Source organism: Lonchura striata, chromosome 9, assembly GCF_050655825.1.
Source record: "Lonchura striata isolate lonStrDom1 chromosome 9, ASM5065582v1, whole genome shotgun sequence".
Classification (NCBI taxonomy): Eukaryota; Metazoa; Chordata; class Aves; order Passeriformes; family Estrildidae; genus Lonchura; species Lonchura striata.
In genome coordinates this window covers 9,633,186-9,660,171 of record NC_140711.1, presented here as the reverse complement: position 1 = coordinate 9,660,171, position 26,986 = coordinate 9,633,186, and the positions used below count along the sequence as shown (strand labels likewise).

The 26,986-nt window shown below is 41.4% G+C and overlaps 1 long non-coding RNA gene across 1 annotated transcript in view; it reads right to left on the bottom strand.

The window, feature by feature from the left end:
• Nucleotides 1-542: 542 nt before the first annotated feature.
• Nucleotides 543-26,986, bottom strand: part of LOC116183976 (uncharacterized) — a 30,892-nt gene continuing 4,448 nt past the window's right edge. The window contains exon 3 of the long non-coding RNA XR_014957302.1: nucleotides 543-26,400. This is a non-coding gene — a long non-coding RNA (uncharacterized LOC116183976). The remainder of the gene's footprint in view (nucleotides 26,401-26,986) is intronic.

Below are 26,986 nucleotides of genomic sequence, written 5' to 3'. Positions count from 1 at the left end.
TTTTAACAGATGGGTTCCTGCTACTGGATGCTGTTGATGGCAGGTGGAGTTTCCTTGTGCTCTGTGTCAGCCCCCTTGGACTCACTGAGTGACCCTTTGCTGCTGAGCTGTGGGGGGAGGTCCCAGCCCTCCCTTTCTTGCTGACATTGGTGCCATTGGCCACAGCACAACCCTCACCATCACCTTTCTGGCCATGATAAATTAAGGAAGAAAAGCACCTACACAAATAAAAACTATGTGGTGCTGAGCTGTTATTCCTGAGTAGATCATTTGCCAACCCAGCCCACATCTGGCCAGAGGTCTGAGGGTGCCTGGGCTCTGCTTTCCAGCGGGCTTGAGCAGTTTCCATTGCTTCTGGGGGCAGCTGCAGCACGGATGTGCCAGTCCCTGCTCCCAGGAGTTTCCCTCAGAAATATCCCAGTGAGGCACAAAGCACACAGAGTGCACATCAGTCCCAGCTGCACCCTGCCTGCTGCTGCTCCTTCCACAGCTGCTCTCTGCAGCCTCTCTCAGAAGGTTTCTGCTCTCACCTGGCTGCAGGGGAGTGCCAGCCTCTCGTACACCACCTGCAGCTCTTGGTAGTTGGTCTTCCTGAGGAGACATGTAGAGAGTTTTCAGAGAGTGGAAAGGAATTCTCTCCTTCCCAGAGTGTTTGGGGTTGGGAAAAGTGCTGCTCTGTGCACAGCAGCAATTCCAGCTACCTTTGCTGTCCACGGGCCATGTTGCTGTGGAAGGTGCAGTGCCAATTATGCCATTGAGAACCCACCCTCCCATGCGGCTCCTGCCTCTGTGGTGTCTCTGGGAGACACCTCTTGGCAAAGGCAGGATGTGCTGCGTTCCTGAGTCTGCCAGTGTGCCTCCCTGCGTGCACCCCTCAGGCCATCCCTGGGGAGTCAGTGTATGCAAGTCACTGCTCAGACACGGGCATTTTCCAATCCATATTTAAGCAGATTCAAAAACAGGCTTTTTGGCAAGTAGGCACACCTGTGACTTCTGTTGGCTTTGAAAGAATGAATTCATGATGTTCCTTAAAGTTGGATGAGTCTTTGATTCTTTTGGCAAGCATTTTAAGTCTAATATTTTAAAACATTTTTCATGTCATTATCATGGCCATATAATAGGAAAACTATGGGGTGAAAGCTGAATAATGGACTTCCAGCCATGTATTGCTTTATTCAGGAGTGTTACTGAGCCTGTGCATAGCTGTCCTGCCTTCCAAAAGAGCAAATTGTGTAAGTATGCTTAAAAAAGAAGCTAAAACTAATGTGTTTTCCTTTGCAATTTTGGATTTTGGTGACTTCCATTTTCCAAATGAAGTCCTTTCTGAATCTTCCACCTGCAGATTATGGTGTAAATTTTCCATGAGTGTAACAATTGTTTGGCCTGCTGCTTGTGTGTAGTGATCATTTGTTGTTGATGTCATCAAGTGTACCAAACATCTTCAGATACTTATCACCTGTTCTCACAAATGCTCTCAGAATTTGGAGATGTCAAAATCCTTTTGGGTGTTTACCTACTCTTATATTTATGAGGCTTTTCAAGAAACACCCAACATTTCTGATGTGTTTGTTTGCTTTTAACAGGTACCTATTTTCTAAACATTGGCTGTTGTACCATGAAGGATTGGCATGGTTCTCATAGCGATTAAGTCATATTTTTCCAACTGAGATGAATTGTCTACATTTCTGCATCAGAGTGGAAAGCAATATAAAGATAAGCCCTTTTAGATTGGCTGTTGTAGAGTCAGAATAGTGGAATGTGGAGGGGTGTTTACCCCAAGAGCTGAGGATTTTTGGAGAGCCTCAGTGGCACTCAGAGCCTGCCCAGCTCTGTGGGTTGTGCTCTAATGTGCTTCCCTGCCCCAGCCATGGATTTGGCCTTGGGATTTGTGTTTGAGTTGTGTGCTGAGGGAATGTGCAGGGATGTGGGCATTGTTCTGTTGGCATGGAAGTTACCTAGACTTATGTATATTTACTTTACTGAACCTATGGGATGAAGTATTTGAAACTGTTAATTTATAATGAGACATAAATTCGCTAACATGGTAAAGAACTTACTGAAAATGATGGACAACTTGTATTAGAATTCCCCTACTAATGCAGTGCAACACTCATTTATTATTATTATATGTCCAAAAGTGCTTTTGGCACAGTTTTGACACACTTTGCTAACAGACATCCAGTCCAAATTTATTGCCAAAGGTAGATCCCCATAGGAATGGCAAGCTATCCACACTGTTTCTGTACTGTCAGATACCACGCTCTGCCAGCTATCCAAACAACTGCAGGCAGGGGGCCAGGGAAAACATATTATAACATATTATAAAACTCTATTTTGACTTGCACCTTTGTTAAGAAAACAGAAGACTGAATTTTAAAGTAATAATAATAGAAGAAATGCTTTTGAATTGGAGACCTAGTAATCTGAAGGTAATTCAGTGACCCATCAGACTAATCACATATAAAATTCTGCAGTCAGTGCAGGGACGTGAAATGCAAACTCCTACACCTCACCATTAATTTATTCTTTCATTTATGATTTAATATTGAGAAATGATGAAATATGTCATCCATAATGGGAGAATTGGATGAAGTGATTTTCCAGTAATTAAAAAAATGTACGGAATCTGGGTCAGTTTTCCAACAAAATCGCCAACATAAATTGATTCAGAGAGAGACTAATCCATGAAACATATGATTCAAGTTCACTATCTGATTTCTGAAATGCTCTAGTACCTGAGGATCTTGTTTTCATTATCTAGGCAGGTGGAAAGTGATCCAAATTAATTTTAAAATGAGAGAGGCGCATTGCAGTCTCCCCAAGATGGAAAGCATGCTGGACATGATTGAAGAGAGTGTCAAATCTTCAGGAAGTTCAGTGTGTAGGGAAGGGAAAAGCATGTTAAATCTCTTCTCTGCCCCTTCCCTTGAAGGAATTTTGAGTTGCTGTGGTGTTCCCTGCCTCTCTCCAGTAGTGACAGGCCAACTGCTGCAGCCATGCAGTTGGTTTGCTTGAAGCCAACAGAAATATTTTTCTAAGTAACAAGAGTGGTCTCTAGCTGCACTAATTGCACTCATTTTTTTTCTCTATTCATCCAAAAGGCTGCCCACTGATTTCAGTGAGCATTAGATGTAGATTTTATAGCTTGTTTCTTTTTTTACTATGGTAAATCCTCCTGGTTTCTGAGATGCTTTTCTGGCAGAAGGTCTGCAAGATCATCCAGACTGTAAGCAACTCCCTAGTAGGATATTTAAAGTTTGGTGTTTCTTTGGTTTGGGTTTTGAGGTGGTTTTTTTTTTTTTTTTTTTTTTTTTGTCTTTTCTTTGTGGGAAAAAGAACTATAATGTTATTTGAAGCCAGACATTTCCCCTGTTCCACTGTCAGCAATTTTAGCAAAGTAGATTGTGAGACTTTGTTTTTTAAAATTAGCATCTCTGTATTCCTATTTCATTAGAAGAATTACAGATTTGTAATAAAGGATTTGAAATCACCCTAATTTAATGGAAGCTCTTTCTAATATGCATGATAGAACTACTACATGACTAATCAAATATATTAGTGCACAGAAGGGAGATTGCACAGCCTTATTTGTCTTTTTGTCCATGTTTTATATTGGCTATATTATACTATTTTTTCCATTTTCCCTTTACCTTTCTTCTGAACTTCAACTGAACAAATTCACTTAGGGTTCATTATAAGATGGTCCAGGAGTAGATTACATAGTGCTTAATGGATTGTATTTCTGCAAGACCATTTAAAATGCATTTATTAGTGGGCTTAGGTTTATAGAAAATTAATACAAATATAAAAAGATTTGTAACATTATATATGATTCTGTGTTCCATAATTTTATGTTTTGTGTGAAGGTCCACCATCTTTGTAGACCATGAAACTGATATGTAAGTGAAACAATTGCTGCTTTCTATAGAGCTTTCATGTTGTACTGTTTGCTCAAGATGTTTTAAAAATCAAGAAGTCTTATAAAAGTTAATTAGGTCTTTAAAAAAGTGAAGTGTAATCAAAGAGTTTTCATGGCTGGATTTCAGTGCTAGACTACTGCATGATTAAGAGTCACTCTTCTAATTTAGCTATTAGACAATCATTAGCCTGACTACTACGTATTGACTGCTGCACTTAGCTCTCCAATCATACTACAGGAGGGGAAAAAATATAACAGCAGAAAGGAATAATTTACTGATGACAGCTCTGCTTAACAGTTCTCAGAGCTGTTTTGGTTATTAAAACATTTTCCCTTTCACAGTAAATGCTCACCTTGGCATTTGGGGATGTAAAAGCCTGTGGGTTGTTAGAGCAGACTGTGACTGGGGCCGGGTTTCATGCTCTGGATGAGGCCAAATGCTCCCTTTGTATCTCGGGCTCTGAAGTGGCTCCAAAGTCAGGCTGTATTTTTATAGGAGGAGAAGGCAGAGTTTTATTCTGCTTCTGAGACCCAGAAAGCTTGAAAGCCATACTTTAGAAACATTTCCCAGCTCCTACTGAAATCCCTCTATGTAACAGCTTCCTACTTGGAAAGCAGGACTGATGTTAATTTGGTCTGTCTGGTCCTGTTAGGCTGCAAACCCTGGCACAGGGTGTCTGTAACCTTAAGGTTGAGCAGCCTGGCACAAGGGGGACCTGATTCCAGCTGGAGCCTCTGAGGACAACAGCAGTAATATGAAGTAAAATGTAATATGAAGGCAAAAAGGAATTTTTGACTTTTCCAAAAACCTGTTGCCTTCAGGTTTGCTTTCAGCCACAGTGGGGTGGCACAGCCAGCCTGCTCTCCCGAGCTCTGGATGCAGGGAGCAGTTTCCCTCATGCCCTTCCTTCCCAGGGACTCCTCTTCTGCCTGAGCCTTCCAAACATCTTCTCCCAGCTGGGGAAGGCCACCTGCACTGCACAGGAGCCTGCTGACAGGAAGGAGGCAGAAATCTCTCCCAAGCCTCCTCCTCCACGCTGCTCCGAGCTCATCAAAGCCCTCCCTTACCTGGGACTCCAAGGCACAGGCAGGGGCTGGCAGGGAAGCTGGGTTCTTCCTGGGGCTAGGGCAGAACTGGGCAGAGCTCTGCTGTCTTTGACTCTCTTATAACATTTGTGCAAATGAACCTTAACTGGGCCCAGTGATGGACAGCACAAACCCTGTCTCTTGTCAGTGCAAGAAATGGGTTCCAGTGAAATCTAATCAATGCCTTAATTTAATTTGGGGCAAGTTTCTCCCTTCTGAGTTTGTTTTGTCCTGATCAGGCTGTTTGAAGATGAAGCCCTTGGAACAGGGCTCTGTATCACCTGTCTCAGGGCTGATAGCTGCTGCTAACAGCCAATACTTCCATTCTTCCTCAGCCTGGCCCCGTGACCACCCTTTGTGCAGGCTGTTTGTGCTGAAATGGAGCTCATCATACCTAGGATGAGCACAGAAAGCTTTATCATCCACTGCTTCTGTGAGGCTTGTTCTGTGACTGCACTCAGCAGCACAGTGAATATCATCCATAGTAAGTAGCTAATTTAGCATCTCCTTTCTGAAAATGTGGTAGTGATGAATAATCAGCAAAGATTTAAGTGATCAAGAACTTAGATACTTTTTGAAAGGCTGAAAGATGAAGCTGAGATCTTCTTTTACAATATTCTGTGTGTACTATATAACGCTAAGTGCCTATACAGCAACTTATGATAAAAAGATAACATGAGCATTGTTGTAACTTAACCCCATGTAATGCATTTTTATTCTCTCTGCCACTAATCTTAAATTATTTTCCTTATCAGTATGATTGACTGATCCTGATTGATGAACCTTTTATCATTAGAGGATTCCTTTTTGTTTTATAATTTCCTAATTAGCTTTGAATCCTGCTACTCCTCTCTGTAAAGAACTGATGTCTGCCAGACGTAACTGCCCACAGAAATGCAGAGCCCTTTGAATCTTGCCTCACAAAACTTTCTTTTCCATATCAAGAGACATATGTGCCACAATAAAGCTAAATGGCTTCTGTTAGGAAAATGAAAAGCATAGAAATACTTGTCCAGATAAAACACCAACCTGCCAAAGCCTCCCTGGCATGTACAAGCCAGCCTGGGCTGCTGCTGCTGAATGTGTTCTGCTGGTTTGTGGGGATGAACTACAGCTGTAGGGACCCTGGTGAGCATCATCCCACCATGGTTTTCCTAGGAACTGAGTTCTGAGCCTCAGGTTGTGGGTGGGAGCTGCTGGCTGCTACTGGTGCCTATTTTTACTTCTCAATCCCAAAGTATCTCAGTTCTTTCCACTTCTACTTCCCTTCAGCTTCCTTCCTCACGCCAGGGGCTTTTCCCCTTTGGTGGGCAGTTTGCAGCTTCAGGAGGGCTGCAGAAAGCAGAAGTGGTGGCTGCTCAGAGGCTGTGCCATGGTTAGAGGTGGCTGGTGGACCAGAGCCCTGCCAGGGGCTGGGGACAGCTGAGCCAGCGCTGGGCTCCTCTGGCCATGCCACCAATTAGGGCTGCTCCTGGAACAGGGAGCTGACCTGCATGAGACTAGAAAATAGGACCAGTCGTGGTTTTCTGAGGCTTTCAGCTGTATAAAGGGTTTAGATCAGCTTTGGAAAGTTTGTGAGCTCAAGCTTTTGTGGGGCACGAATCTTTTTTCTACTCACGTCAATGTGTTTTGGATCAGGCCCCTGGTTGGGATAGGCTGACGTCTTTGATATATTAGCCTGTTGCTGATTAAATGTATATTTCACTTTTTAATTTTCACTTTTTGGGGTAGCCATCACTCTAATGGAGACCCATTTAGTCATTGCTATAGATCAAAACCCAAGCTTACTCTGTGCTGCTATGGATTTTCCATGGAGCTACCCATAAGAGCCTTGCAGTTATTAAATCCTTTGTTTTGCTGCCAATTAAAGATGGGTAAACATCAGTCAAGGAAGGGTGGGTTGGTTTTTTTTTGGCTTGTTAATTAATCAGTGAGCCCCTTCTCTCCTTCCTCTATGCTTTCCCTGTCCTTTCTGTGCTTTATTTTATATCTGTCCTGGTTTCTTTCTAATAGTAGCAGGCAGCTGTACAGCGTGGACTTCAGTGCTTTAGCAGCACAACTCTGTGCCTGATCAGTCACAGCCTGGGCAATTAGAACAATCCCTGGTACGCATGTCCAAACAGGAGAGTGAACAGTCCCTATTTCATTTTATTTTATTTTATTTTATTTTGCAGCGCTGCTTTGAACACAGCACACACAATGTCCTTTCACATTAAGAAGTGAGTTATGTTTCCTTGATGACTCACTTTCTTATTAGGTTACATTTGGTATAACTGTTTAGGGCTACTTCTAATTATTCATATAATATTGTCTTATGTATGGATGGCCCATTTTCCACTAATTTCTCAACCCTGTTTTTCTTTCTCTAATGGCATATGACCAGCTCCTAACGTAAAAAGAAAGAAAGGAGGGTGAATAAAAGGATAGGGGAAGAAAAAGAACTCTGCTGTACAACTGAAACGGGTAATTATGCTCCTCTAAGCACATCGCTAGAGCCCAGCTGGCACAATTAAAGAAATAGCTGATCAGTTCCAGTTATTGATTCTGCTAACATGTTTGTTCACGGTTGCTTCTTGTCTAATTAGTTTTTTCTGCTTTCTTAGTCTGAAAGCATACCTTTTCAGTCAAATCTGTTTTCAGGCATCAGATAGCAATGCTTTATTTAGACCACTTGCTAGCCATTTATTTTAATGCAACAGTACTTCTGTTCACTTTTTTTTAACCCTCTGTGGGGCTGGTTCTTTGGGACGGTGTTGAATTTCCCGGAGCATTTTGAGATAGTCTAAAATTTAAGATGAGACTTCATAATGGTGCAATGAACAGATCTGAAAGTAGGGGTTAAGGGATCTCTTGGGTGCATCTAAAAACATTTAGATACCTCTTGCAGGTTGCAAGAAGTTTCTAGCTGTACTTGGCAATTAGAGAAGAATAAATGCTAAGGCCCCATGCTTGCATTCTAACTGTGTGGATTGGCAATTTTAACTACCCAGAGACTCTTCTGTTTACCTGAATCTGGTCTTTTTTTGCTCTTTTGAAAAAACAGATCCTATGTAGAAAACAGTACTTTGACAAAATGGCCCTTCTTCACAAAATGGGGACTGGACAAAGCAAAGGGGAGTGGGAACTTGGTGAGAACCAGGTTTTGTCATTTCTGAAGTGCAAATATATAGCTATAAAATGCTTTTTATTTCAAATATGAATTTTACATAAAAGTGAAGAGAATTGATATATCAAACAAATAATTATTTCCCTCCTGTAGTATTGAATCAAGTAAAAACATTTAGAAATGTAGCTTTTTGCCCTCAGACCTGCAGCAACAACAAAAAAGAAGAAATCTTGGACTGTTTTACAGGACATCAAACCTATTTTTTAACCAGCTCTAGTTCTGATGTTCCATTGTGCTGCCGAGCAGCTCTCACACTGCACCTCAAACACAAATGCATTTTAGGGCTGGATAAAGCTTTATATATTTTAATGAACAGTAAATAGATCATTGTGGTCTGAATAACTTTTATATTTAAAACCACCAAACAGGAAAGAATATCCTGCAGTCTCCATGACACAGTGTATGTGTCTGCACACATGAATGAGCACAATAGTCTAAAATGGATAGCAGTAGTCTGACAGATTTAAAGGTGCAGAACATAGGAAAGATGTCATAATTCTCTAACTGAAAAGTGTTGTTCAGGCAGTGTTTCCTTCATAAGAGAGAATTGATTACTGCTTTAATTTGAAGAATTGCACTATCTGATCTGAGAGAATAAAAATTCCTTTTGTGTCTGTTTGAATCATGCTGTTCTTAAGATTTCTTTTTGGGTTATTAGAACTGTACAAATACAGATTGATTTTAACTGCTTTCAGCGCCCAGAGATATGTATATATCTTAGATATTGCAGTAGTCCTTGTCTTCGTGATTGACATAATTCTTTCCTGATTTCCTATTTTCCACTAAGAGGGGAAGACAAAAAGTATTTAAGCAGTTAAGAGGAAAAAACTGTACCTTACCTACCTGGTTATCATTCCAGGAGCACACACCACAAATATCCAAAAGTTTTTGACAAATCTTGGCTCCATCACTTCTTTCCTGGCTGAAATATTCTGTGCAGCTTAATCCCAGCTCTTGTCCCAGCCTCGCTCCCTCTGCTCCCTGGGACTTGTGCCTTCCCTGGTACCTAAAGCCACCTTGCAGGTCTCTTCCTGCAGCTCCATGGCTATCCCCAGGCAGAGGGCTGGGGAAGGGAGGGGGGAAGAGGTGTTAATGTAACCTGGCCAGGTGCTGGAAGAGCCTAGGGAGGTGCTGGTGAGGGACCTGGGGGATGGGGACTGGTGGTGTTTGGTCTGCCCAGGGTGCAGGTGACACACGGAGAGGCCAGGAACAGCCCCCCAGTTAAACAAGGGATTTGGGAAGCTGAGGTTCAGCTCCCAGCCTGTCCTAGGCTGCCTGGGGGACTTCGAGCAGGTAACCCTATTTCACTGTGCCTTGGTTTGCTGTCCTTAAAACACAGAAAGTAGAGCAAATGTGCTTTCCACTGCCCGAGGGGCTTTGTGGGGATGGAAGCTTTGGGGTGCAGGGATGTAGGGGCAGGATAGCTCGGGGAGCCAGGGAAGAGGGGCTGCCTTTGGCAGGGGGCTCTGGCAGTGCCGGGCTGTGGCTGTGCGTGGTGCTCAGCCAGACATGGGGCTGTCTGACCTGCCTTTATTGAGCCTGCAGCTCATTGTGGTGAAGCTTTCTCCTCTGCCTACCATAAAAAAGAGATGTAAATTGGAAGGGTACAGCACTTCTCATAAAAACTCTGTGCATTTATATTTAAACACTGAAGTCACACCACTCCCTATTGAAAAGCCCTCGGCTCCATTGTTGCACATGACTAGCCCAGAAAGAGGCCATTATATTCAGCAAAAATGTATTTTCCTTGCTCATTTTCCTGGAAACAAAACCTCCTGAGCTCTGGTGGCACAAGCCTCACCAAATGGTATTGATAAAGAGGGAGAAATTGCACATGGCACCGAGTCACCGGCTCCATCTGAGAGGGAAGGAAAAAAGCTCTGAAATATGGCAGCAGATGCCTGGGAGATTGCCTTTGTGGCAAAGCAGAACAGTTTACCAATAAAGCTCTCTCTGGCTGTTATAGTTGTGTTCAATAGCAATGACAGCTGTCAAGGAGCTCAGGGACTTGCTGGGATGCCTTCAACATTTTAATCACTCCAGCAAAGGCACGGAAAACCCGTTTGTGTTTGGAGCATTGTTATCGTCGTATGATGTTTAAAAAGAATTGGTAATTATTATTTACCTGAAAATGAGAAGGAGCTTTTAATTGTTGCAATACAGCTCTGTTTCTGTAAACAGAAAGGACAAGTCCTCTCTCATTTTAATTTTGAGCAGTTAATTGGTGAAATACATAGCCCTTTTTAGTATCACACTCTCAATCTTCAGATGATGAACTATTTTTCCCTGTGAAGCTCAAGTGACAGATTTTAATATTCCATTAACTTTACAGTTTTACTATAACATCGCATCTTGAGACACTGGGGCACTTTGATTCAAACTGCAGGAAATTAATTTTCTCTCTTTTATTATACCACCAGTAACTACCTTAAAAAAAGAAACTTTAAAACTCCTGGTGACATGAGTATAATATGTAAAAATGACAGGAAGAATTATGAATTTTATTTCCATAAGACAAGGAAAAGGGGGGTTGTAATTATAGTGCTGAACCATTGTATTCAATCTGAAATTAAGATACTTTTCTAAGGCATGAAATTCACATAGTCAAGAAATGATCATGATGGAAATCTTTGCAGTTGAAAGGTATTAACAGTTGTTAACCCCTTTCCTTGCAGCCAAAATGTTTTGACTGAATATCTCTGCAAAAGAGGGGAGAGAAATCACAAAATTTGGTGTTGGAAGCACTGAATTTTTGATCTTGTCTAAAATGACCACAACTCTTCCTGAGAAGGAAAAAAAATATAGCTGCTTGACTTGAATTGTAACTCCCATGTGAATGAGAGTTCAGTTTCTTGGTAATATTCTAGTATGGCAAATGTCTGAAAATATGTTGAAACACTTGGTAGGTATGGCTGTGTCTTAGCTTTTGTTTTATAGGTAAATATAGAATATATCTATATGAATGTAAAATATTGCTTCATCTATATTAAGCAGGAATATATATTTTAATGTAAGAGTATTTATATTCATTGAATACAGGCAAAAAATGGTTAAAATACTTTCAACTGGAATAGCACATTGTTCTTCACATATCAAAAAAGTAACAGTAAAAATTAAAATGTGTTTTATTCAATTTCCCCAGACAGCAGAAATGCTATGAAGTCAAGGGTCTTCCTGGCAGTTTTCCAGGCTGCTGGTCACTTATCCCTGCTGCCACACTCCAATCTCTGTCCCTGCCAAGCCACCCCCATCCCCTGTCCCCGTGCTGGGAATTCCAGCGGCGCGGCCCAGCATGGCTGCAGTGGGTGCTGCCCCACAGCTGGGCTCATTTTCTCACTGCGGGACTTGCTCTGACTGCCTTGTCCAATCCCCCCTCCAGCCTGCCTTGCTGGAGCTGCCAAAGGCAGATTAAAGAAGGATTTAGGCTCAGCCTAAAGCGGGGACCCTGCGCTGCTCATCCTGGGGTTAGGATGCTTTGGGCGGCCGCACCCCAAGCTGGCACCTGCCTGTGGTGCCTCTGGCTGCCCCAAAGCCCAGGGGCTGCAGAAAGGTGAGGGGAGCTGGTGTGCAGTGGGGGATGCTGTGGCCCAGCTGCTCAGGAGAGATGTGGGTCTGAGGCTGGGTGGAGAGCAGGGACCACACGGGATGAGCAGGGGTAGGACAGACCTGCACTGGGGTGGTGCAGAGCTGCCTGAGGAAAGGTCAGCAAATACCTGCTGGGAACAGCATCCTGCTTTGGGGCAGGGGTCTCTTGATTTATCCTATTCATCAGTGATGAAAATAGCACAAGATGTTTGGATTTAGGGAAACCAGTCTGGATGAGAAAAGGAAAAGTTTCTGAAATGCAGTCATGTAACCCACATTACTGGGATCGTGGAAGAACATGTATGGGAGGATTTAAAATGTCTTGGTTCTTTTTGCTTTTTAATTTCAGCTCAAACACAGATTTCCAGGCTCCCATGCCATAGAATTATTTTTAAAATGGGATTACACGCATCAAGGTTTCTTTCCATTTACCTTAAATTTACACAGAAAGGACTTTCCCATGGAACATTGTTGGGTTGCACAAGGTTGGGATGTCTGCACATCATCAAAGACAGCAAGTGCCATAACTGTTGCACAATTTGTGGCTCAAGTTGAGAAGGCACTTCAGTTGCTGTGGGAGGGATCTTGCTAGCAGAGAGGTTTTGGTTGCAAAGTATTTACTGGTTCTGCTTTAAAATGAGAGTAGCTTGGGGAAATGCTCATCCAGAATAACAAAATGAAATTTCTGATGTGTTTTTGGAAGGCAGGAGACAATATGAGCTTAGCTTCTGAGGAGATTCTAAAGAAACATTTGCTGTGTCTGCTGGAATTAAGGCAAATAAAGCCTAAATAATTTGAAGGTTCTCTCTTCCCTTTCTCAAAATAGTAATATCCTGATAATGTTGTGTCCTTTTAGGGTTATCCTAATGAAAAGTTTGTTCACCATCTTAATTGCTCATACGTTCTGTGACTGCTAATCCATTGGATTAGGGATGACCTGGGAGTTAAAGCTTCTGTCTGCTATTTTCACACAGCTTTTAGCAACAAATCCCTGCACCTTTATACCCATGGGTGAAGGATTAGTCATGTGGAGAGGAACCTGTGCAAAGTAAGCAATGTGACACTAATATTCCCTGCTGAGATAACAACTCCACTTTCACAACAGGATGAAGGGAGAGGTAATTGAGATCTCAGAGAAATTAGTTACACACACGTTGCAGGCAGTGACTCAGGCACTAGGAGCCCTATGCTGCCATAACATGGTAGCTGTAGTATACCTCCCATGTGTTTCACAGGGAGACAATCAGGGAGAAGCTCAGTGCTATATACTGGATGAACATACTGGCTGCTTGAGAATTCTCTGAGGTCTGGCAGATAAATGTAGGCATTTAGAAACACCTTGCCCTATGAAGCCTTCTGCCCCCAGTCTACATGCTTCCCATAGCTCGAGAAATTCTAGCATCGATGTCTTGATTAATTGATATAAATTCTCAGATAGAAACTGTCATTCACCCTTAACCAGCCTGCTAGCCTTCTGTGATGATTCTGTATGTATAACTGATATGAAATGTTGTCTGTGAGGTGATAAAGGAGAGCAGAGGATTCTTCCATGGCTGTGTCACAACATAGATCTGCTGTCAGGTCTCTGCTGTTTCAGCCAAGCCAGCACAGAGGAGGGGAATTATAAATGCAACTGTTTCAGAGTAAAGAGCTGGTTTTAAGTTTTGGCTGAATTTGGGGTTTGAGATGGTTGTTTTAAGTAGCTCTGACCTATCCATGCATATGCTTTCGTAACTGGCGATTCAGCTACTCTTTCAGCTTAATCCCCATGAAATGCTGTAGTCAATTCAGGTCATTTTACTATGGTAATTTGGAGCCCTGGAAATGTTACTCCTCTGTTCTGCTTTGATAACTAGTGAAGAACCAGCTTTAGTGCAACAGTATTGCATTTTTACTCTCAACCATAAGTCCAGATGCTGTTGACTTTAAGTGCCAGAGCTGTCGCATGCTTGTGCACCCACTGAGGAGCTCCTTGCTCAGCACCAGAGCCACCACTGTGCAGGATGCTAGCACAGCTATGCTTTCACTATTTAAGTATTAACAATACAAGCACCTGAAAAGATACAAGTATTTTTTGCTTCCTTTATTTGTAAATGCCTGTTATGGGTCAAGTCTGCTGCAAAGGTGCTTTGGAGACCGAAGCTTCCAGCACTGACACAGCTGCAGAGCCTGGCCAGGCAGTGAGGGCTGGGACAGCGTGTCCCTGCTCCACATGAGGATTCTGCCAGGCTGTCCCCTGCCACGCTGTCCCCTGTCACTTGCCTGTTGCCATGGAGAGCAGATTTGGCCCTGCACACTCATGACTCCCGTGTGGCTCTTCTCTGCCAGGGTAATCTGCTGTCACTGTGGTCATCACAATAACTAGCTTTTATTTTTTTTTTTTTTAATATACTCTTCTCTGTACCACATCTTGTTTTCAGCTGCCTAGATACACTCTTGGTGTCAGCAGCACGATGTGATGCTGCTCGTTTAAACTGGGAGACAAAACCCTGATGTGCTCTGCTCACAAAATTGCTCGGCGCTCCTGTATATTCTGCAAGGTTACTTAGGATACATACAGCACTGCTTCACCTTTTGTCTTTAAAGTGATGTAGGATGAATATCTTTCAAATGGAAAGGCAGGCAACTGGAAAAAAGGGGGAAAAACAAGTAACAAGATCAAAGACATAAATAGAACAAAATATGCACAAGAGATCTCATCTGAGATCAAAGATGTGAACGTAATTACCATGAATAAGACGTGCAGAGCTCACCAGAACAGAATGGTTTGTGTGCCTGGAGAATTCTGCAGAAATAAACCATTCTGTGGGAAATCAAGTACTCCACAGAGTGACAAAAGGACATTTATTCTGCACTGGAGGGGGAATAGCAGAAAACCCACCATTACAGCAGGGTTGCTCATTGCTGCCTGACCCTGTGCAGGGCTACAGCCATCGTAGTAGCTCAAAAGAAATCTCTGAACCTTTTATGTTAAAAGATTCTGATCTGGGGCAAAAAAAACCCCAAAGCCCAGCTCTTTAACCCTGGGAGGTGTGTTGTTCTTAGGCAGACATTTTCAAGGGCAAATGTAGTGATTGTGTTACGAGTGCAGTTGGAACAAGAACAATTGTTTCTGTTAAGCTTAACACATAGAGGAATTGTGCAGAGCATAAATCATTTTTTTCACTAACCCTGTTTGGTCAGGGATTGTGATTGCATTTTTGATTTTTATGGCTGTTATGTACACGTGTCCACGGGCCCTAACAGAAAATCCTTAGAAATGCAATAAATAAATAAGAGAAATCTAGAAGAGAGTGTAAGAAAAGTTACAGTGACTGAGCTGAAATTGCAAACTACTGATTCTTCTTTATGAGCTATATGCTGGTCATAGATAGATGAACATTGTTTGATTTTTAGTGGAGTTACTAAATAAATGCCACTAAAAATAGAAAAGAAAAAAATAAATCTTTCTTCTTTTACTGATAACACAGATCTGGCCACTGATCACTCCTTCCTGTGTTTCCAGGTAAGATGTGCCTTTGCCATGAATATCTCAGGCCTGATGAGAGCATGGAAACTCAGAAGGTGTTAGGAGTGAATTTTGGTTTGGTTTTATTTTTACCTCTCTCTTTCAGTTGACATGAAACAGAACTTCAGGCAGAGGTCTACATATCAGGCTTATATTCACTGGGGAGAGAAGTCAAAAAGCAAATCCTGTATTCTGAGCCTACTGTCAAGGCTTATTTTCACAGAAACTTTATTAGAACAGTGTTTAGAACATAGATGATTTCAACAGTAGCCTAGTCCATCTTTATACAGAAATACCTCCTGCAGGGAGCCTGGAAAGCATGTGCAGTGTCTAGAAATGAGTATTGCCACTCCATTCTTCTGACTGCTTTGTTTTTGGGAAGAGCCCACTGCTGTCCATGGGTTCTGCTGTCTGTGACTTTGAGTCAAACAGTGGAAGCAGAACCATTGTCTGTGTCAGATCTCATGTGGATCTGTGAGCTGTACAGCCTGGGATGGAGATCCTGCTTTTCCATGGCAATGGAATCTCTGTCTGCATTGCAAAATCCCCATCAGCACTTATGGTGTGGTACTGTGCCAGCTGATGCCTTCAAAGGATCATTTCTGTACAAGGCTCATTTCCTCCTCCCATGCAAAAAACAATAAATGTAAAACTCTATAGTTTTCATCAGGCAAAAAAATTTTGAAAAATGTACAGCTTCTCCTATTTTCTTTGGAAGAATAGACCCAATTCTTCCTTCAGTCATATCCCCAAGTTCTTTATGAAACAGAGGTGTAGAGATTGAGTTGAGAGAATGTTCTGTCCTTTTGCAGGGGATGTTACTTCACAAAAAGAACTGTCTCTGTCTTTAGGCCAAAATGATGTATGATGTATTATCTTAAGATCATCAGTTACTGTCAGATTGGAAACTGAGGAGAGTTTATTTTGTGCTGTTCATGATTGTTTCTGTTCTCCTGCAAGTCTTTGCTTTGACTTCAGTTCTCTCAGGAATCTGTAAACTTACTCATAATATGAATTTCTATGTTTTTGTTTGTTTGTTTTGTTTTGCTTGGAGGTGTTTCTAGCATTCATATGCTTTCAAAAGAACAAGTATGCCCATGGTTGTGGGGAGCCTGTGGTAGGTGATTCTGCTTGAGAAAGAGGTTGGATAAAATGACTTCCACAAATCCCTGCCAGTCTGTGGCTCTCTATTTGTAACTCCTCAGTCTCTTCATTTGGATTCAGGTGATAGAGCAGTAGAAACCTCTGTCCTGTTTTATTCTATAAACATTACCCATTTTACAAAACAGGCTCCCCACAGCAATGGTGCTCACAACATTTGTAAGTGTTTTAATCCAGTATATTCAGTTATTTCCTTTAGATAACACTATGGATTTTGGCTCAACTTAGTGCTTAAATGCCAAAGGCAGGCACATGAATAATCTCGAGGAAGTCAGGAGAGGTGCTTTTATACTCAATACTTAAGCTTAAGTGCTTGGCTGCGTTAAAGCCATCCTGATTTTCACGAAAACAGTACTGAGAAAAGCACATAGTTTGTGCAGCAGAGAGATGGGTGCATGTGAATCTGTACCTTTTACACAGCCTTTGAAAGTCTGATGCTTAGCTGATTGATGCAGAGTTATCTTTAAAAACATAATTTACTGCTTAGCAATGAAGTAAACTGGACAAAGACCGTCTTGCCCAATGACCAAATAGGGGTTTTTTTGCTTTTTTTTTTTTTTTTTTGACTGAGCTGTCTAACCTATTTTCTGGGCCGATATAGACAGAAGAGAAGCTCTCCTCACCATCACCTCACCCTGCTATGCAGGTATTCCATCAGTTCAAATAATTTTTTCTTACCTGAGAGCTGCTGTAGCTCATGGCAGCTGTGGGCAGCCATCAGGGGATCACAAAGCAGCTTAAAGGCAGTCTGGCAAAAGAAAGCCATAGATAAGCTCTCAACTCTCCAAATATATATACATTTTTTTATTATTCATTGCACCCAGATTATACTGAACATATCTAAATGCTAAGACTAAGATTACTGTGCCCCAAAGCAGTAAGTAAAAACATGTTATGGGACACTGTGAGTTTGTCCTGCTCCTGCAAAGGCAGCCAGGACAGGGATCACTCACCACTGTCAGAGCACATGGGCTCATCTGCCCTCTTTCAGAAACATATTCACCATCTTTCCTTGAGTCTAAAAAGTTCTACACATCCACAGCATTTGGGTAAACTAAACCAATGAGAGCTGGGTTTCAGTAAGGATCAATACTGGTCAGGCCCTTGTGGGTGGCTGTCTCTGCTGCACGGGACTTCCTGTTGGAACTGGCTGTGTCAAAATATTTTGATCAGCCCTCTCCCTAAAATTAAATCCTTCCTTGCATTCCAGCAATGAAAAGTGTTTTACAGCAGGTGTTAAGATAATGCAAACCTTAGTTTAAATGGGACTCAGACCTGGAGTGTGTGTATCGAAGACTATTTGAATTACATTTCAGCACTGTTTATGGGTTCTCAGGAGTTGCAGAGCCTGTTAAAAATGAAATAAAGCTTATGGAAAGGGGCTTATGTTTTCTGCTGTGCTGAAAAAGAACTAAAGAGGAAAACATATTTGTGCCTGTTCAAAGGCTGCCCAAGGACAGCTTTCATTCTTTGTGACCCAGTTACATTAAATGCTTTCACAGGAACTCCTTAGATACTTATTTAAAAAAAAAAAAAAGTAAAAAGGAAAACACAGATCAGTGCTTCTGATCTTCACTCTGAGGATACATCCAGGCTTGGAGCCATTGACAGCTATCTTGCATCCCTTGTTACCTGTACAAAAATTAAACAAAGCAAGAGATGAGCAGCACTGGGTGAAAAATTAACTGTGTCCATGGAACTATTAAATGCCACAGTTTAAGATCATTTTGTTTTAAGAAAAAGTGCAATTAGTCATAACTTTGGCCGGGACAAGCTGACCTATTGCTCTTACCCTCTTTCTCTGGTATTTTTCCCCAGCCTTTTAGCATGATGTGAGTCCTTTGAATATTTTGTCTGGTATGACCAGATCTCCCCAGTGCAGCTGAAAGTTTTCACTGGCTTTTGACAGAAGGTAGGAAATTCTGCATTGTACATACAGTGATGGTGTTGCTTGTCAGACAGGAGCCCAATTCCTTCTGAAACTGATGGGCTTCAGTGTACCCTGTGGCTTGAATCCTGACCATGAGGATACAGGAACTGATCCCTTTGCAGATATTGTTGATAAATGAAATGTGTTGTAGACTTTGTTACATCCTACCTAAACCCCAAATTAGTCTGTGCTTTGAGTGACAAAAAGCAAAGCTTTTTCTGCTACTTCTTGGTATTGCATCTGACTAATGGTGTTTGGTGCTATTTGAGGAACTTGAAGCTGGAAGGATTTCTTGGGAGTTGTGGTCTATCCCTTTCTATGTGCCAGGGCTTCTGGGAGTGAAAGAGAGTACACAGAGCTCCAGAGAGCACTGGGCAGCAGTACTGCATGTACACAGTGACAGAAAAAGCCTTCTGTGGAAGCGTGAAGTTCTTTTGGACATCTTCAGTCAGTGACTGAAGTAGTTGGAAATATCTTCTTTTTGGTGGTGTTGCTTTCTAATGAAGGAGAAAATACGAACTAATGAAGTCTGTTGTAGTTGCTTGCTGTGATTTAAAGAAGTTGAGACATTTACTATACACTATACCAATTCCCCTGACACTGTGCCCGATTAGATTTGCCAAAATCAAAAAGATTTTTAAAAAATCAATGTTTTCTTGATACACTGGATTCTTCTGTTTTTCCATCATATGAATATTGAGTCATTGATATTTTATGTGTCACACAGAGTGGTTGAGATATCAGAGAAAACGAATGATTTGCATAAGCATCCCAGGGGCATTTTTGGCTTCCCGGCATGCAGAAGCTTTAGCCTGTTGTCTTTACACAGAGTCTGCTGTAATGCTGCATGCCAGAGATGATAATTCACTTTGTGAAACATGATCAGAAGAACCTTTATGGAGGTGTGACAGATGCAGCTGTAGCCGTCACTTGAAGCTCTTTTCCATAACCTTAAAAATACGTCTCCTTCTGATTTTCGTTCTTGATGACTTTTTTAGGTATTGTTGAGTTGCAGCTGTCATGGGAAATGAAATTCCTAAGAGAGCAAGGAAATAAAAAGGTTAAAGTGCCCCCAGCCACAGTTTCAGGACTTAATTGGACACTAGCTGCTCGACTATGAGCATTCCCCCAAAGAATGGTGGAGTCATCGCAGGCTTCAAACAATGGAGATGCGTGGGTTGATGCCATCTGCAGCCTAGGGCTGGTGGAACAAAAAGATGTTTGAAGAAGAGGGAAATTCTCAGAGATATGGTAGAATGGGGCTGATCTGAGAGTAATCAATCATTAGGGTGACATAAATCACAGCACACAAGAGCCCGCAGCCAGGAGATGTCAAACACCGCCCGCAGCGCATCAGTCTCTCCGGCATCGTCACTTTTGTGTGTGGTGCCACTGCTCTTTTGCGGGCCATCAGTTCTGTGGGGCGATGAAACCCAGGAATGCCGGGCTGGCCCTTGCTGGCTAATGCAGCTTTATGATTGCGCACGCTAACGTGCGCTTGGGGCGCGTTCATGCCGTGACCCGAGCCCGCGGTCGATTGTGAGCTGGGTGCCAAACCTGCCAGATGTTGCCCGGTCTCATAATTACGTTAGCTCTGTTGCTCCAGTGCAGCAGCACCAAAACAATACCAGCCAATCTGGGGCACAAAGAGAGGCTGCAGCTCTCATGTGGTCATCTGGGCCACGCTTGACATTTTTGCCTAAAGCTCTCAGATGTTAAACTTAATTTCTCTTCCTTGATTATAAGCAAAATGATCTGTGCGCAATATTAAAAAAACATTTATCAGCTGGAAAGCAGCAAAAGGCATGGCATAAACTCATATAAATGTTAATGAAAGGCAGACAAAATTGAGCAATAGTATTGTATTCTTTAAGATTTTATACACTATTTTACTTGAGAGACTCTAAGAGAGGAGGTCAGGACAGGATTGAAGGATAAGCAAAAATAATATTGTTTGAAATTTACACCAACTCTTCTTATTGTTTAAAACATAAATTTTTAAGTTGTTTAAGTCCTGTTAAATAGGAAATCCTGTTAAATGGAACAAGCATAATCCTCCTTTAACTTATTCTGATATTGATAATCAGATCAATCTAAATCATAAATTCCATTATTTCAATAGAAAGGCTTCATCTTTCTACTGTTGCCCATAAAAAAACTCATGAGTTTTTGGCTTCCTATCTCCTTCCAAGAAACTGTAAAAAGTGGTAAAACAAAGACTGTGGTGGTTGTCTGATGAGGTCTATTCCTCTGAGTCAGGGCGATGCTATTTGGATGGTCTACAGGGTAGTCTGAACACAAGGCTCCAGGTCCCAATACAAAAATAATTGAATGCGTAGGACTCAAATTACCCTTCCCTTTGTCATATTGATATTTAATTTGCTAATGTGGAGCTGAAATACAGCAAGGGTGTTTTCATCCCATTTTTGTCAGCCCCCAGCTCACCAGTGGGCACGCTGCCCCTTTCCTTCATCTGCCTTCCAGCCTGCAGAGCTCCAAGAGCCGTGCTGGGGTTGTTCAGGACTGCTGCTGTACATGGGAGCAGTAGGGCTCTGCACAGCCCACTGTAATTTTTACAAATAAATATGGTGAGTACTCATCAGCAGCAACTCTTAAATTAAAATATTTTCCTTCCCTCTCAATTGTAAGCTACAACACATATCTCAGACTAGGCACAAGGAAAATTGTAGCACAGGACAGGAACTATCAGCTAAAAAGATTTTCTAAACAATACAAGTTGGCCTCAGAGTGCCCCTACTAATATTCTCCATCTTGCAGTATTTTCATTTTGACTAAGAATGTAAAATCATGCCACATATAAGAGACATTTTATTTCCTGTACTACTGCAGTTTTTTAGCATAATGGCCCATGTAGATCAGTGAGCAAATATTACATCCTAAAGTTTCAAATAATTGCCATCTTTATGTTTCATATCTGATCTTTAATAAATGTTATTTTACATAGTGCAATTAGACTTCAGGATGTAAAACTCAGAGTAATCCAGAACCTTTTTGCAGAGCTGGGTATTTTCAGGGTGCACTGACATCTAGATTCTGATCTAACTAATGGCACAAATCTGAAGCAATTTCCTAGAAATCAGTACAATTACATCAGCACAATCCCCATAAAACTAGGATGAGAGTCAGACCTTTATTTCTTTTCCAGCCTGCTCCAGAGATATAGTATTTTCCATTTAGTCAACTGAGGAGAACTGTAAAGGTATAGAAAGAAATGATAGAACTAAATTTTACTATTTAACATATGGGAAACTTGGTTATTATTTTACCATAAGCTTATGCAGGAAAAAGAGTGTGCTGCAGTAAAATGGAAAAAATTCACCTCAGGTGTTGTATCATGAAATCCAAGGAAGTGACATCAAAGATTAAACCTGGCCCATTTACTTTTAATCTGTTTTGTTTAAGTATCAGATTTTATGTCTGGAGATTTTCTCTACTCTGTGAATTTTATTCCTTTTTGTAAGCATAAAACTAAATGAGGATCAAAAAGAATTTATTTTGTCGCCTCAATGCCAACGTAAGACCCTCATGCTGGCCCCTGAAATTCTGACAGTTTTGGGTGTCAGGTACAGAGCAGCTGCACAGTGGGGTCAGTGTGCACAGCAGGGTGGGGCAGGGGGGTTTAGCCAAGCAGGGGACAGTTGTTTTGCCCTGGCTCTCCACTGCCAGAGCAGCCTTTTTGTTCCAGGGACAATTGTCTGCACTACCTGGGCACACTGAGGCAGGTGGAATTTGTGTGGGACACGGTGTCTCTTGGTCACTGCTCAGCCTGGGGAGGAGAATTGGGAGTGCCAGCGCTGGCTGGGCAGGCAGGGCTGCCCTGGTGTCTCCTCACAGCCCATGAAGGCACAGCCTGCTGCCAGCTCTGCTGCCTTCCTGGCCTGAGGATTGTTCCCTCGAATTCATTTCACTGGCTCATGAGAGTGACACAAGACGCTTGGGAAACTACAGAAAAACTTCCAGACTCTTATGGGAGAAAGAACTAAAGGGACACAAAAGGCCTTGTTTTGGTGAGTGGGAGCCAAAGGGGAGAGCACATCAGGGGTAGGGGAGCTGGGGACAGTGACTCTGGGCTGAGCCATCGCCTGCAGGCACGAGGGTGCTCTGGAAGTCCATGGAGCTCTCCTTTGGGGCTCTCTGCCTTGGAGCATTTACCTGGACTTCCAGGAGCTGGACAAGTTCAGAGGAGTATGGAAAGTTTAGTACAAGTAAGATGTATATCTGTCATACTAAATTTTGTTCCCAGTTCAAAACTGAAAACTTTTTAACTGGAACTGATGAAGTTTCTTTTCATGGATTATTTAAGCGGTACAAGATGTTGTTAATGCTGAGTTTCTTCCATGTTATTTGGGAAAGTATGTCTGATTATGTAAATTAAAAGTTGCTGCTTAAAAATATTTTGCTTAAGAGATTGCAAAGGCAACACAGTAAGTGAATTAAGATCAGAGTCTTGCTCAAGTGAGAAGATTGCATAAGTAACCGCATGTGTTATTGAAAAATACATACTGTTTACAGCGTATTCTTGCAAGATCCTTAAATATTTCACTTTGAGGTTTGTTTGATATAAAATATTGCATTTGTTCAAGCTGTCTCACAGGCTGGGACCTAAGCTGATTTGCAGCTACATGCAGATTAAAACCACTGTGCTGTCCCACTGCAATTTTGGATTTAATTTGGTTAGTTTCCGTCTTTTTAAGAGAAACAAGAGAGTTTTCAAACCAACAGGCATTGACTGCTTACCTAATTAAAAATGTATCCATCTGCTGGTGGCTGACTTGTTATTCAAAGCATGCAGATCTAAGTAGGTTGATTTATTTATGAAGACCTTATGACACTGAGAGATATGCACTCAAAAACATGCAAAAATAAATGTGGTTGCAGATGGGTAGACACACACAGATCTTTATGGGGTTCTAAATAACAGATAGAGAGAATTTGGAAAATGTGCTTTAAAGGGAAGATCCTTTTATGTTGCTTTCACATGTTTAACATTTAGAGCTCAAATAACAGAGCAGCCAGAGAACATGTTGTGAGATAACTCTAGTCTAAATATCCTATAGTGCCTTTTAAGTTGCGGAAATTTTTTTTTCTGAAAGCTTAGTGTGAGTGATAGACTCTGAAGCAGATGCATTTTAAGCAATGTTTTATTTAGAGAACACTTTAAAGGGAATTTTAATTAAAGGAAAAAAAAAAAATCATTAGCACTTACAAACACCATGCATTGGAATCAGGCTAAATACTGTCTTATATTTGATTTCATTGGTACACTGATAAATATCTCCCAAATCAAGTTTCTGTGCGCAAGCTTTGGAAACCTCACGTTCCAATGTGTTAATTCTCAAGGCTATAAATATTGCTGCAATCCTCAGGTAAATTTTATTCATCAGTTTATGAGCTCTAGGAGCTTCCCAGTGTGATGAAGCCATCAGGTGTTTCCACACGGGGTGTGGAGCTGCTGGCGTCACTTCACGCCATCCCCGGTGCCATTGCTCTGCACTGACACAAAGGGAGTGGTGCCCAGAGCTCTCTCCAGGAGGCTCTGTGTGTAGGTGGTCTGCATCTGCCACCTGAGAAATTTGAGCAGAATGGAGAACGCTGTGTCTGGGACAGCTCTAGAGTAGCTTTATGGCCTCTGGTTCTGTTTACAGCATGGTTTCTAGTGGGTCCTTTTGGTTTTGCCTTCCATCCACGTGCTTGGCAGCATGTTTATCCAGGTTTTGCACATTTGCGTGCCTGTTTGTGTTCATTGGTAAAAAAAGTATCAAAAACAGACTGAAAATATTTCTTTACAGACCACCTTATCATGCTGCTGTCCTCTTAAATTGAAACTGTCTTGCACTAGATGATAAAGTTGCTTTCAGAAGAAATGTATTTCTTACCAAACCATGCATTGATAATTGTGCTCAGCTTCACAAAAAGATAATTCTCTAATCCCAAGGTCAGTTTAAGCTGCCTCCCCAGTATACACACTTTCAGATTCCCTTTGAATTGCTTTTTATTTCCATGTCAAGACAAACATGTGAGTTTTCTAGTGCCAACAAAATATAGAAACATGGTCTGTATGTAGATTAGCTAAGGAGGATATTAGACTGAGTTGCCTTTTGGTAGGAAGACATCCTGGCATTTCTTTGAAAAACTAGAGATGTTTGAATAATCCTTATACTAACAGATGTCACCGCTGGGAATCTGTTTTACTTTTACAGCTCTTTGTTTGAGTATCTTTCTGGCATTTTTTGATATTTTGGAATGGGGTGTGGATGTGAGTGAAACTCAAACAAATCTATATTTTCTTTTACTTGATTTCTCCCAAATATATATTTTGATGAAAGTTTCACATAGTAATCAAGGGAAGAAAACCCATAAATTTTGCTATGGGTGTTCGTTTTGTGCAGAAGGGAGAGGACAAAAAAAACCCAACCAAGAATCCTTTCCTTTTGTTTCACACACGCTGCAAATGACTGTTTGCTGTTTTCCTGGTCCTGTGCAAGCCCTGGAAATGGGGGACAAGGGATCACAATGGGTCAAGGCAAATAGTTAGTCACACTCTCTCTTAGAATTGAACCCATTGTTCAAGCAAGGCAAGCAAGTTTTCCACTACTAATTTTGGTCTGCATTGGAAACCGTGGCCAGTGTGGTTGTGTGAATAAGGATTAGTAATGGTGAGTGGGCACGGGAGGTAGCTGAAGGGGTGGCATTTTTGTGCCTGTAAAAGCTGTAGTGGTTGCACATTTCTCCCCAAACTTAATATTTTTGCTATTTACCTCAGAATACTGCAGGATGACTTCACTGGGAAAAAAATATCACCGGAAATATCAACGGCATACGTGTCAGGAATGTCTTACAATTGACTGTCTCAGTAAAACACCAATGAGTAATTTTTAATGGAAATCTGGCCTTAAGGTAGAATTCAGGGAGATGTGTCCCTTCTCCTTACTGTTACCGATCTGCTTACAAGAAAATACGTTCAGGGTCTGGGTCTGACTTCCATTAAGGGAATGAGATAGCTACTGCTGAAGGAAAACACAGAGGGAAATGGGACACACAAAGAGTGTTTGCAGCTGGAGAAATATTGTTTGTGGTGCCTTTGGTGTAGGAAATAGGAGGAACTAATTTACATGTCAGAAATCTAAAAATTCTTAAAATTAGTTTCATGCCTGTGAAATGTGTAATGCAGGTATAAGACCTGTGAACACCTTTTGTCCTAATGCAACAGTGATGTTCAGTTCCTTGAGAGTGGATTTGAGGTCTGGTTGTGCTAAAAGCTGTACAAGAATATCTCAGTGCATGACAAGACCCAGCAGATGGGTATAAATAAAAAGAGAACAAGGAAATACTCTGGCAGCATTGCCCAGCACAACAACCTTATTCTCTGAACTCTTCCAATATCAGTGGCAGCACTGAGAAAAATAATGGCTGCCACTTTTCTAAGAAATGTGAGCGATGTTTTGAGTTTTTTTCCCATTGTCCTTGCAGTTTTTCACCTCTGTGCCTACTATTTTGCTTAAATTAAGTTAATCCAGAATTTGCAGTATTCTGCTACAAAATCAGTGCAAATAGTGAACTAGAGCACATACACTCCTTCCAATTAGTGGTTCCCTAAAATAGGACAAGTAGTTTCTTAGGTAATAAACAACCATTCTTTTGTATTTACACGTAATCTAAAATCAGGACAGAAAAACACAGGCAGTGCTTCAGATCCAGAGTAAGCTCACCATTACTTAAAGGCTGGCCAACCTCTAGACCACAAGCTCCACACTTCCTTATGGATGTTACCACAAGAAACTGCACATCTCCATTTTCTTGGCAGCAATGGCACAACAGGCACTGGATCCTTACAAATCTCTCTGACTTTATGTTCATTTAGCATCACAGTTTTAACGTGGGCAATCACATACATCCAGCTTCAAATGTGTTGCTGGCAGTGGCTGTTTCAGGAGGTCTGTGCAGAACTTGGAGCAGAGCTCTTCTCCCAGAGGTAAACTCACAAAATTAATCTTTCTCCTGTCCTGTGAATGTATCAGTCATGCCTGCATGCATAGAAAAAAAGTGTACTAATAGTTTCCACTTTTTGGAACAAAAAGCAACGATTTTTTTATTTAATTGTAAAGAAGAACAAGGAGTTTGCCCTACTATTAAAAATAGCACACATTAAAAAAGAAGGAGGAGTTGGTATTTTTTCTTATTTTACACAGTTTTTTCCTATATGGTTGTCAATATTTTGTTCATAATAATGGGTGGACCATCTCAGATAGGAGGGTTTAATCTGAGTTAATTAGAATTTACACTCTATTAGAAGTGCCAGAAAGCTTCAGTGCTCTGTAGGGAACCTGTCTCTGATGTAGTTTGATTGGTACCATCATTGCATAAATAATCTCTGAAAAGATTGCTGTCTCTAACACAGAATAAAAATGAGTAAGAGCTCTGACACTCTATTCTTTTGACAGTTTTACAAAAAAAGACAATCCAAAGATTTTTGCACAAAAATTATCTTTGTTTATACTGAACTTTTACTGGTGCAATTAAAGTAATGATTTATTTTTTTAGTAATACCTCTAGTAAATTATGGCAGGAAACCTAAAATTCCAGGATGAAAAAAATCTGGGAAACACTTCA